General features: G+C 39.0%; 1 pseudogene; it reads right to left on the reverse strand.

Moving 5' to 3' along the window:
• Positions 1-918: 918 nt before the first annotated feature.
• On the reverse strand, positions 919-5,362 carry LOC149848118 (protein TORNADO 1 pseudogene; annotated as a pseudogene).
• Positions 5,363-11,334: the final 5,972 nt, after the last annotated feature.

The raw sequence follows: 11,334 nt of genomic DNA on the forward strand, positions 1-11,334 counted from the left end.
TTGGCTATGTAAATTACATTCTTTAGAAGGAAACATACATTGTAATCTGGTGAATGCAAATAGTCAGTCTCTCACTCGAGTGCCCACTAAGTTATGACAATCTTTCCCTTCCCACAAATTGTTTATAATCTGCAATATATATTGTGAAACTGGAATATGTAAACCAGCAAAATATGTAAACTAGTATGAACTAAGATTTTCATGGGGTTTTTTGCAAATCTAACCCTGCAGATGCATTCATCATGGTCCATTTGCTTGGAATCAACTATTGGATCGTCGTAATCAGATCAAGAAATGTGATTTTGTATGCTTGAATATTTACGAAAATTCTGAGCCGTTGATTTTCAAGCCTTAAAAGATCCTTCTTATACGTCATAATCGGATGTTCTAAGAGTGTTTATATAAAACCAAGCATCTAGATCACATCGTAAGGTGAAATTTTAGGGAAAAAAAACTATGAAAATCTCATTGCATTCCAGTTTACATATTTTTCTGGTTTACATATTCCAGTTTCCCTATATATATATATATATATATATATATATATATATATATATATATATATATATATATATATATATATATATATATATATATATCCCTTGCCTGCCTGAAACCTCATTATTTGTGTCCTTGCCTGCTTCTCCTCTTGACTTGTTTGCCTGCTAGCTTCTCTCTTGCCTGGCAGCTCACTGGGGCTTGATAGTTCAAATTCTGTTTAACTGATTGTTCTTTGGAACTTCTTCAGATCTCTAACTATGAACTTCTCCATTCCAAGCATTCACTGTCTGGCCTGAGGGTGTGTGTATCAACAGAGAGAGGGAGAGAAAGGACCAGACCAGGCTGGTTATATGTCTATCCCATTTCCTTTTACTTCATGGATGGTCAATCTCCATCTGTCTCTAAAGGAAAATGATCTTATACTGGTATTTCAATGATTTCATTTGCCCTTGATTCTCTATGTCTCTTGCATATCCATGCAATTTGACCATTATCCAGGTACCTAACTCTCCATAGTGAAAACTTTTCAGCAATTTCTTTACCACTGTAACACTTATGGTCCTTCAGAAAATCTGTTAGCCACTGCTGAGCTACCCTGACCTCTTGATGAACATTCCTTGAACTACCCCAACTGGACAATCTTCTTTCTGTTCTGCTTCCCTCGATCATCATTGCTCCAGCTACCATTATTGTTGCTCCATATATAAGTGATGAGTCAACTAGGCGAGCAATTTCCTTGCTTAAATCCGGAATCATCTCCCCTAATCCGACTGCAAAATGTGCACCAACTTTCAAGGCCAATATTAACAACTTCATGAACTTGTTCAGGTAAGGAGACAGGCACTGTACTGTTGCATTGTCAACTTTGATCACCTCGCATCCTAACTGATCTTCAATTACATGAACCTCTCCCATCATTTCACATAGCATGTGTAGACGGAGCGGTGTCATGCCTGAAACCATGCTTGTGACTAAACGTTTTGAGTAGCTTCCTGTGCTCTGGACAAAGTAGAACATGTGTGGGACTCTGCGCTCTTCCAACTGCATGCTGAAATTCACTAAACTGTTCACCTTGTGGTGTAACTCAATTAGCAGCCTGTGTTCATAATATCTCAATCCTTGGATCTCTTGTTTTATGTCCTTGAGATCTTTCTCTATGAACTTTAGCCGCTGCAGCACTAGCTCTACTCCTTTGGCAATGCCTGCAATTGTGGGTTCTACATTATTTTGCTGCCCAACTTCAGTGTCTGGTGGTGGTTCATGGCTATCTGCAGCAGGTGTAATTGCCAATTCGACAGCAAGGCGATGAAGGTCATGGTACCGTTTCTGCAGCACATCATTGAAATTGTCTTCAGAGAGTAGGTTTCTAGCAAAGTCAAAACCTGAAGGTATTATTATTCTTCTTCCTTCTGCTACAGGAGGCCATGTGTGTTGGTAATTGTACATATCATCAGCAGGAATTGAAAGGAGTGCACTTTTTAGTTGTTGTAGTGGGACTTGTTGGTTCATTCTGTATCTTGGCGGTATGAGTTCTTGGACACATTGTGGCCGGAGAATGTTTTCTGTTAGGGTAACACCATTGCTAAGGGCCATGATCGAGGGGACTATAAGATGCTGGATGAGTCTAAGAATTTCACTTACATTCTTGGTTGAGCAGGCTACGATATCAATATACTGACCAAGTTCTCCTCCATACTCTACTCTTATGTCGACCCCATTTATGTTTATTAAGATAAGGTGTTTCTCTAGTGCGTATGTTGCATTGTGCTGGTGGTTCTTTGATCCCAGAATTTTGTTATGGAGTTGTACCTGTACAATTGGAAGTGTTTCAGATTAGCTAAATCCCATTGATAGCCATTACCAATGGGTTATAAGTAAAAGAATACACTACTTTTGGAGGTGTCCATGTAGGAAATCTGATTACTGTTATTATTATCATACAAAAAAGGTAAGCTTATGATTGAAACGTCAGTTGAAGTTAAAGACTAGTTTTAAGAAAATTGGAAAATGACCTCTTGGTTATACTCTTATTGTAGTTGTAAAGATTATATGTTTCAACTGTAAATCATTAAACAGATTTTGCATGAGCAAGAAGATAAATCAGAGAAGTCACCTGCAATCTGGCAAAGAATCCTGGGGTAAGAAACATGTGACTAGAGTCATCGCATTCAAAACGGTGGCCTGCATAAATGCAATCAGGTGTTGCTAATTGCCATTTGTGCAGTTTCCCCCATCTTTCTTCAAGCAGCATTGGAATTAGAAGCTCAGAGTGTTGGTCTTCAGGATCTTGTTCATAACAAAGCTCTAGTTTTAGCATCATTTTTACAAGGTCGCTAGCTTCAATATTGTCAAATGTTTTCAGACCTGCCCCTGGTATCCAACTCTGTAGACACTCTTTCAGATGTTTCTCCAATTCTTTCCTTGATATGAATCCTTTCCCTTGTGCATTCTGTTGTTTTCCCCCCATCCTTATTAGTAATCCAATTACATCCCGGCAAAACCATTCACAGTCCAAGATAATAAAGCCCAGTTCATGAAAATATATAAGCTCACCCAAATATTGCAAAGAACTTGCAATTGCCTGCCGTCTTGCATCTACCTTCTCAAGACTCTCTCGTCTTGAATGGATTCTTAGTGCTTGGATCTTGACCTGACACATGTTGCAGAACTCCTTCCATTTCATCACTGGCTTATTAGAGTTCTCTGACCTCCATTCAAATAGAACTTTTTGCACTTCTTCACAAAGTTCATAAACTCTAGGAACTCTCTCTCGAATTGTTTTGCTGGTTTTTCTCATATGACATGACAGTTTACTTACTGACCCAGATGATCTTGCATCAACAGCAAATACAGTTGGGTAGAATTCAATATATCCTTGGAAATTTTCCCTCAGTCTGTTTGTGCATGTTGCAATTTGCTTCAAATGTTCTGATGGTTGTACGAGCTTGTCAAAATGGGTAAGAACTACTGTAACATTTGGTAGCATGGTTTGTAATTGTGCTTTTTTAGAGTTGGAGATTATGAATCTAAGCCAGTACTGTATATCTTCCTCAATCTCTTGTACATGCTTTGGCTCTCGGTTGGCAGGCTTTCTGAACATGCTGGAAACTATGAGAAAGAAAGTAGGACTTCCCTGTGCTGGAAACATCAGTTCGTGGAAAACATGAAAAGCATCCTGTCCAGCAAGATCCCATATTGAAATCTTTGTATCATCATCATCTTTCAGAGTTTTGAACTTGATCCCACCTGTTCTCACTGCTTGCTCAATTGGGTTTATCAAACTTTTCATGTGATCAACATATTGAAGCTTGGATGAAGAAAAAACCTGGGATATGGTACTGCACAGTGTGCTCTTGCCAGAAAATTCTTGTCCACAAAGGAAGACTCTACAGCATTTAGGCTTTGTCAGTGGTATATCATTAAGCAAGTCCACCTCTGCCACCATTCTCCCATTTTGCCCAAGCTTCTTATATATCTCTCCTGTTTTGCCACTTTTCTCCATCGGCGTCCCAGTCAAGTCAATATCTTCAATCCATGGATTGACCTGTAACATATCCATGATCGCCTGCACTAGCTCCTCACCTTCAACACCCCCGCAGCCCCGTAAAGACAAATACCTGAGGGTGGAATTTGCCTCAATTGTCTTAAAGATTCTGATGAAGTCTTCACTTTTCAAGTTTTTGTTGTTGCAAATACCCAGTTGGATGATGCTCTGGTTTGTAGCAAGCATTCTCAGTATTGCTGTCATTCCATCTCTTTTTATTTTTGCCTTCCCACTTCCAAAAACCAATGACTTGAGTGTCAAATTTGCTTGGTTCTGAAATACTGAAAATCGACTTAATGGACATAGTAAATAGTCAACTCCTACGCCACTAAACAAGTTTCCTTCAAGCTGTAAGCTTTCCAGACACTGGTTTTTGAAGAGTCCAGCTGCAACATAAACAACTGCCTTATCTTTCAGCTTTGTCCTTGACAAGTTTACATACTTCAGACTTCTATTCTGTTCTAGAACTCTTTGAAATTCTTTTGCCCATCGAGATTTAAGGTGAATTCCAGTCATGTCTAGAGATTTAATTGTGGAATTCCACCCCAAAGCACAGGTTACCCTGCAAACTCCTGAGATGTTGAGTGTGTAAACCCGCAGGGTATTCATCTCAGGAGCTAACTCAACCACCTTCTGATTTTTGTCTTTGCTTGTGCTGTTCCAGATATGAAGTTCAATTGTTCTGTTTCTTGCTAGCACTGCAGAGATTAGTGGTGCTGCTGTGATGGTCTGGGAGTCTAGAATTATTAGAAGCTTCAGCGTTGAGTTTACTTCTATCATCTGGGAAATATCCTCTGCACCTTTTGAGCCAATTGAATCTTCCCATATTTGCAGCTCCTCCACGGTTTCATTTCTCCTTAGCGCTGAAGCTAATAACCTCATGCCAACATGCCCAATTCCAGACTCCAAGAATATCAATTCTTTTATGCTGACATTTCTTTTCAGCATCTCTGAGAATTCTGATAGGCTTTCATTTCCAAAATTGTTCTGTTGAAACACAAGCCTTCTGATACTTGTATTTCTCTTGAGCCAATTGCATAGTACATGTTGTTCTTGGAAGGTCCATTCAACTCTATGGAACTCCAACGTTTTAAGAGAAATTTGGGTTTTGTTTCTGGATGCCAATGCTGTCAGTATGTGCGGGAAACTAGAGATGCTGTTTGCAGACAGGTTGATGTTTATGGAGGCCTCTGTTTCCTGATAGCAGAAGTCGGAGGGCTGAAAATGGTGGAAAGATACAGAGTCTATGAATAGCCTGTCAGACAAAATTTCATCTATTTCCCATTGGATCCCTCTGGTATTGAGGTTGGAAGCCATGGATTTCTCAATCTCTTGTGGAGATACTAAAATTCAATAGTTTGTGAAAGAACCTAAAATTTGTGCTTATGATGCCAGTTATGTTATTGTACCTGAAGAGGAATCGATACTAGTGCTTTTCCTTTTCCTTTTTCTCTTGCTTTTTATCTAAACAGCTGCCAAAGCAAAGACTTTCAATGGAATCACCGAAGCTTCTGTGTTTGAGAGGAAGGAAAGCACAACTATTGGGAATACAATGAAGAATCAATGGCTTTATCCAGCTTAGTACACTTTGTCCTTGTTTAACTTGAACATTCAGATCTGGGATGAGTTTGAGCATCGTTGCAGAGTCTCATACAAGTTACGTTTTTTTCCAATTGCACTGGATCAGCTTGATTTAAAGCGGATAACTATGAGTACTATGAAATTACATTCATGGCAGAATATTTCATGTGTCATATTATAAGAGATTAAGCAGTATTTCTGCCGTTCACGGGGCAAGGCCTTTTGGAACTAATGGTGAAGTGAAGGAAATCTACTGGCAAAATCTACCATTAGTCCTATAGTTGGAGTCCTTCTTTGTTGGAATAGCTTCATGATCAAGCCACCTTCATGTGGAAAAGGAACATATTGCTCCCCATCTTTTTTTAGTGGGCGAATGACATCATCCTTCACAGCACAATCCACATGAAAGAATAATTCCTTCAAGATGCTAAAAAACGGGGAAAAGTAAAAGATAAAATTTTGGAGGTATGCGTGTAGAAGGAGGCAAGCAGCGCTGTTTGCTTAGGCTCAGACTCAAGCTAGGCTCAGGCTTACTTAAGAGCTCAAGCCTACTGGGTTGGGCTCAGGTGCACAATTTGGAGTAAGATATCAAGCTGTTGTATATTTTTCTCGAAAGGTTTAATTTGTTTTAAATGTTCTTGTCAATAAGAGGGAAAGACTGCCGATATGGTTTGGATATCCTGTTATGGGCCAAGGGGTGCCACATTGTCTGTGGCCATGTTCCGGTATTCGCGGGGCAAAACTCCAGAGTACTCCCTGCCTCATTTGAGTTAGTTTCCCATTGACTTCGACCTTGCAGCAAGGGACGTACGCTTCAGGTATAGAACTCGCGATATCCTTCAATGTGTGCGCCTTAAATTGACCCACCTAAGTAGATTTTCAGTGCCCTTGAGAGAGAAATTCAGTCAGTCAAATCAAGTCAGATATCCAGTAAAAATCATATCCAAGGCACAGTGCCTTCATCTCAGCACCCTCACAACCACCCCGTTGGTCACACAGGCAACCCTCGTGGTGGTCTGCATTTTAATTTTCATACCCAAAATCTCACCCACTGATAGCCGCTGCTACCACAACCTAGTTGGTTAAGCATGTAACAATTTCAAGTCTCTTCATTGTCCATATATATATATATATATATATATATATATATATATATATATATATATATATATATATATATATATATATATATATATATATATATATATATAGTCATCAATGACCACTATCAAAGAAAATCGGTGGCCGCTGGTGAGCAGCATCCAGCTACCCGTCGGTGGTCAGTTGCCTGGTGGCATCTGGCCGTCGGCAGCGGTCTGCAGGAGATGATTTTTACTCCCCATCCTTTCCTCTCTCATTTGTGAGGGAGGAGCCTCTGATCCAAACCAGTTCATTTGTGAACCGGATTGATTCACTATAGCCCCAAAGGAAACCCTCTTTGCCCTATTCAAAAACGGGTTCAAGTTTACAAAACTGACTTGTGCCCTTTTATTACTTAGATGAGCCTTCCACGGGTCCGATCTCACTCCAAAACCCTCTCAAAGCCAACCAAATTACTCTTATAAGCCCACCAGGTTCAAAAACCAAAATTTTCACCCGACACCACAAACCCAAAAGTTACACCCTATTTTTACCAGCTTATATAGTTCGAATCAAATTTAAAAATGATACATCTATAGACCCACCTAGCCAAACCGTATTACATTTTAAAGACTTTTTGTATCAACCAAGAAAGAGCAGAATTCATACATTATTCGTGCTTAGGGCTTCTATTGCCACTGTGAAAACCTCTTGATCCACACCTATCAAATTTCCATGCACAAAATGTATCAGTTCAATTGTTTGCATGGTTCAAGAGAAACTAGAAGAATGCAAGCGAATGACCTGGACTCGAGATGAGTCATTTTTTCAATCCGAGGAAAATGATGCAGGGTGGAAGTGGGGTCCATGATCCTTTTTGGTCTATTTTATTTCTTTTTAGAATATTTTTGGATATTGGTTTTGGGTATTTTTTGTTTTAATGAGATACTGGATCCAGATCCTTAGTAGAATTAAAGTTTTGTCCTCTATAGATACTTATGGTAAGGACTTTGTTAAGATAGCTGGTTGATGATTAAGGTATTTATTTAAATTTCAGTTAATTTTATTTTAATTTCAGTAGATTTTTTGTATACTCTAGTTTAGCGTAAGGTAGCACAGATCGTATTATAATCTTTCAATTCCACTTTGGAGCTTTCTTGCACATCAAAACTGCAAATCGCACTATATGGGCTTAGACAAGCCTGAAAACATGGCTCCATGATCTTTGCTCCTTAATCTAGTCTGGGTTATTTGGTTCTAAATCTAATTCATCTCTTTTTATTTGCAAAGCATTTGATGAAGTGGCCTCTATATTGATATATATTAATGATTGAATAATTTCCTTCTAACATCGTCCAATTTCTTAGTACTCTTGACAAAGGATTTGCACTCAGGGATCTAGGTTCAATCAATTTCTTCTTAGGAATTGAAGCTCTCTATGCTTCTACATGTTCTATTTCACCCAATGCAAATATACCTCTGTTCTCCTTGATTGCACTGGATGGCTGGTGCCAAACCTTTTCCTATACTATTCTCATTTGTGGTTATAATCTCTTCTCCAATCATACAATTTTTTGTGGCGTTGTTGGTAGATTATAATGTGTTACCTCACATGACTTGATTTGGCTTTCAATAATAAATAAGGTATTTTCATTCATGCACCTATCGTTATGGCCTGGTCGTTATTATGTAGTGGCTTCACCTTCTTAACACACCATGTGACATGGTTTGTTCTCCACTACACTCATTGTCAATACTAGGCTCTGTTTGGGAACCAAGATGGTATTTAATGAGGGTGTAATTAATATCACCTACCCTTGGAAACACTGTTTTGAGAGATGAGAATGGTGTTTGCAGTGGAGCCGAGTCATTTTCAACTATATCCTTACATGAATGTTGTTGAAAGCTCCACCCTCATCTCCCATTTTCATCTCCACTCCCAACACTCCTCATCTCCTCTCCAACACTGGCTCCCAAACATAGCCTTAATCTTGATGGGACAGATTATCAGAATGATAAATGATCAATGAACCACTGACTGGCTTGCTTCCCAACTGCTCCTCAGGGTACTCATTGTACATACTATAATGTTAATGGGGCAGATTATCAGAATGATCAATGGTTGATTGGAGGCTATGCAATTTATCTTGATTCTAATCTCATCTTATTTGAAGTTGTTGCCCCCAGGGGGGTTGTCATTGTAGGGTGGGGCCTTGGCTGCTAGACTAGCAGTCATGGTTCGATTCTCATGGGGGTGTCGCCCCTCTGCGCAAGCCAACGTGTATCATAGGTCGCAAGTAAGGATGCATACAAGCTGAGCCTTGGCTGTTCAAACTCAGCTCGGTTCAAAATCACTTTTTCCAAGCTCGGCTCGAGCTCAGATCCGAGCTTGTAAGGCGTTGTCTGAACTTAGCTCGAGTCAAGCAGAGCTTAAACAAGATTTATTACAAAAAAAAAATTAGAAGAAGGGAACCTACCATTAAGCCAAAACATGTCTTTTGATTATTATTACTGAAAACACTCTATACATACTAAAAATTCTCAGTGAAAAAAAGGCAACCCATTACAATAACAATGCAGTTCTGATTTTTTTTTTTTAAGATATTATATATATGAGGTTTGCAATGAATTGAGCCTTATTGAGCCTGTCGAGCTTTATCGACAGGTTGTTCAAGCTCAGCTCAATAACTCATCCGAATTTCATACACCGGTTCAAGCTTTGCTCATTTACGAAGCGGAGGAGCCCAAGCTGAGCCCCAGCCGGCTAGGTTCGGTGTGCATCCCCAGTCTCAAGGGTAGGTTCTAGCCTCGGAGTTTTATGTTGCCGGCACGACGATCGTAGGTATGGTTGGCTGAGCTAGTGCGACCAAGTCTTCATGCCGGGTGCAATTTCTTCAGGTTATAAATCCAAAAAAAATCTTATTTGAAATTATTTCCTCCCCCTCCCTCATTCTTCTTGTAATTAGGCACATCTTGGAAGAGCCTTTTTTATTTTTCATGATGACGAGGAACCTTCGCAAGGACATGAGTCACTTAATGGGCTCCACCCTTATGAAGTAAACCCCTGGCAGACCGCCAACCCCCATGCCTTAAGTGCCTAAGCAAAGTTTGCAAGAGCACATTGAAACACAAAGGGATAGCATTTGCTACCCTCGTGGGTAAGGAAACCCTTAGTGGTAGCTCACAGGGGAGGTTGTTTTGACTAAATCTAACATAAGGAATGTGTTCATGGTCAAAATAATAGGAATCAACTTTTTTATCATAGTTTTTTGACATAAAAATATGTTTTTAGTAAGCCATTGATTTTTCAACCCTTGTTAAATCTCACATACACATCAGAAAGACATGGTACTAAACTTAATATGTATATCATCTCAGGAGGGTTAGATGTGCAAAAAAAAAAAACTGAAAAAATTAAAATATTACATTTTTCGCTAGGGGTTTCTTACCCACGAAGGTAACAAACATTACCCCCAATCACAAAAGGCTCAAGATTGAATAACATGTATAATGAATCATTCCACACGCACAAAGAAAGCATCAGATTACAGAAAGATTTCAAGGATCAAAAGCATCACAGAGAATTAGGATTTGGAAACCACTCAAGTGGTTTATCTTTCTAAATCCTATTACTGTGAACAATGCTCATCTTAGCCAAGCTTCTGGCTACAAAATTACAATGTTTATCAACTTGACTACAGTTGAAACCATCAAATTTGAATAACTATGATGCATGGCTAATTGCAATTAAATGGGTTTTCTTTTGATGCTGCTGCATGCCATCTTTTTCATGGTTTTCTTTTTCCTTATGTTCATACATTGGCATCAGTACATCATCTCCGAGGAACTGGGGTTAAGGGAAGGTTCATTGCCTCAGATCTAATGCCATGAATTTTGAGTGAAGCGCGCACTGGACTTTACGTACTCGGAGTCGACACCAGTGATCCTTAGAAGGCCCCAAGGTCGGTTTATAAATTAGAGTTCCAGCCATCCATGGCTTTTTTTTTTGTTGTTTTTTTTTGTTCGAATCTCATACCCCTAGGTTATGATAGTGTGACCTAGCCAATCAGCTATTCAAGTCGAAGTTCGAACCCACGGTATATGGTATGAAATTTCTTTTTCTTTTTCTTTTTCTTTTTCTTCTTTTAGGTCCAACAGCTATTTTTTCTCTCCAATTCAAGATATTGAACTAATTATCAAACTTCCTCTTGGTGTTATTACACAGAAGCTGGAAGCATTGGCCATTTGATCCGCTTTTTGATATGCAAAGACAATTTTGTGTCTCAACTCTGTCAGTCTAGATCATATGCATCTTGATGTTTGGCCATCTTACAGACTGGACTCCTTCCAAACCCAATTTAGTTCAAGTTCATCGTTGATGGAAGTTTAGACTGCTGATTACCATCTTCTGTTGAATTAAAAGTTAACAGGGTTGTTTGGTTGCACATTTTCTGATGAATGGGTTTATGCATAGAATTAGATAAAATCAAGGTTTTTAAAGGCGTGAACTGTAACGGTGCATTTAAAAAAAAATATCTGAACGAGGTATAGGCATCCATATTTTTAATGTGTAAAGCTAAAAAAATTATTAAAAAACTACAATTATCAGAAAAAGATTTCAACTAGAA

The sequence above is a fragment of the Nuphar pumila genome, chromosome 1 (genome assembly GCF_984573655.1).
Source record: "Nuphar pumila chromosome 1, dmNupPumi1.hap1.1, whole genome shotgun sequence".
Classification (NCBI taxonomy): Eukaryota; Viridiplantae; Streptophyta; class Magnoliopsida; order Nymphaeales; family Nymphaeaceae; genus Nuphar; species Nuphar pumila.